The sequence below is a fragment of the Gekko japonicus genome, unplaced genomic scaffold (assembly GCF_001447785.1).
Source record: "Gekko japonicus isolate JY-2015 unplaced genomic scaffold, Gekko_japonicus_V1.1 scaffold4547, whole genome shotgun sequence".
Classification (NCBI taxonomy): Eukaryota; Metazoa; Chordata; class Lepidosauria; order Squamata; family Gekkonidae; genus Gekko; species Gekko japonicus.
This window is the reverse complement of record NW_015169926.1, coordinates 4,668-6,920: the sequence shown is the minus strand read 5'-3', so window position 1 is coordinate 6,920 and position 2,253 is coordinate 4,668. Positions and strand designations below refer to the sequence as shown.

General features: G+C 44.1%; 1 pseudogene; it reads left to right on the top strand.

Moving 5' to 3' along the window:
* The window catches only part of LOC107115766, a 4,577-nt pseudogene extending 3,985 nt beyond the window's left edge, over window positions 1-592 (top strand).
* Window positions 593-2,253: the final 1,661 nt, after the last annotated feature.

The window sequence follows — 2,253 nt, the reverse complement described above, 5'->3', positions numbered from 1 at the left end:
CCTATAATGCTAATGAGTTCCTGCTGGGCGTGGCCAACTTGGGAGCCAGTCGGAACTCTATTCCTGTGCGTTCCTGCCCAAAAATAGCCCTGAATGTAATAATGAAACACATTTAATCAGATCTGGGTCCACAGCTCTCTTTCTCTCAGCGCTCCTGATCTGGTTGGGTGTCGCCATTAGACAACACGCTAGCCCTCAGACCCCTCATCAAACCTGAGATCGCCAAGAAGAGGACCAAGAAGTTCATCCATCATCAGTCCGATCACTCTGTCAAAATCAAGCGTAACTGGAGAAAACCAAGAGGTATTGACAACAGAGTTCGCAGAACATTCAAGACCAGATCTTGATGCCCAACAATGGGTATGGTAGCAAAAAGAAAACAGAGCACATGCTGCCTTCAGGGTTCAGAAAGTTTCTTGTCCACAATGTCAAAGAGTTGGAGGTGTTGATGATGAGCAACAGGTCCTATCGCACAGAGATTGCTCACACTGTTTCCTCCAAGAATCGAAAAGTAGTTGTGGAGAGGGCAGCTCAGCTTGCTTTCAGGGTTACCAATCCAAATGCAAGACTGCGTAGCGAGAAGAATGAATAGTTCTTGCGTAACAATATTTAATAAAATATCAAAAGTACTAGGGGCGAAGAGATATGGGTCCACAGTGACGTTTTAGGACATAAACATCCCATTGCAAAATTTCCTCCATCTTCCGCTGAAGGCTGTCGTGATGTCTAAGATAAGAATGTTACATGATATTATCAAGCTAACCGTAAGACGTTTTATACAATTTGAACTGAGAGCAGCAGACACTTTCCCTTCTCAGCTGGAACTGGCAAAGTGTATCTGCAAGTCCACTGCCCTTCCAGCCCAGGACAAGGGACAGTTGCCATCTTCCACTCAACAAGGCTAACCCCGGAAACTGTCTCTATTGAAGACACCACATTCAGCTGCATGGAGAGGAAGTCCATGGTATCTCAGGAAGGGGGCTTTGATGCTTGAAAGCTCCAACCCTGGAACTCTTGATGGTTTCTAAGGGGCTCCGGAACTCAGATCTAGATGTTCTAATGCAGACCAACTAATGGCTACCCTCTGAAACTGTCTTCCAATCACCATATCTGAAGAAAGCTGATCCCTCACAGGTATGTGTACATTTCAATTTGGGCTGGGTCATTCTCTGGGGGGCAGGAAATGCATTTTGCACATTGTCAGTCATCTGATTCACAGGGGGTCTTCAAGAAAAAAAACAAGAAGAGAAGAGATTGGATTTATACCCTGCCCTTCACTACCCAAAGGAGAGCGGCTTACAAACGCCTTTCCCTTCCCCTCCCCACAACAGACACCCTGTGAGGTAGATGGGGCTGAGAGAGCGCTTGACGGAAACTGCTCTTTTTCAAGAACAGCTCTTATCAGAACTACGGCTTGCCCAAGGTCATCCAACCAGGTGCAAGTGGAGGAGTGGGGAATCAAACCCGGTTCTCCCAGATTAGAGTTCATGCACTTAACCACTGCGCCAAACTGTAGGAGGTGGTTTTCAATGGAGATGCCAGAGTATAACCAAGCATCTCTGGGAATCATGGAGAGTCCTTGTCAGTTGGAAGAAACTAGACTGGACTGTCTTATGGACTGTTGCACTCAGCATAAGGCAGCTTCATACGTTCATGTGGTGTAGTGGTTAAGAGTGTTGTTGGACCAGTATCTGGGAGCCCCAGGTTCAAATCCCCACTCATGCCATGGAAACTCACTGGGTGACCTTCGGCCAGTCATGTTCGCTAACCCTGACGTACCTCACAGGGTTGTTGTGAGGATTAAATCGAGAAGAGGAGAATGAGGTTAGCCACTTTGGGTCCCCATTGGGGAGAAATGAGGGTTGAAAATAAATTAAATAAAATGAATGTGTGAAAACTGATCCATGGTTACCCTTGAAAAACTCTTTATCCTAATTGGTTGGATGTTTAAAATAAAGGGAATGTACATGCCTGGATTTGAGTCCACAAAACCAAAAGGACCCACGGTAAGTAGGAAAACCAACATACAACAAGTACCGTGCACAGATTATTATAACATATCATAAACAATTTTAATAATAATATATTTTAATTGGTTGGATGTTTAAAATAAAGGGAATGTACATGCCTGGATTTGAGTCCACAAAACCAAAAGGACCCACGGTAAGTAGGAAAACCAACATACAACAAGTACCGTGCACAGATTATTATAACATATCATAAACAATTTTAATAATAATATATTATTATTAT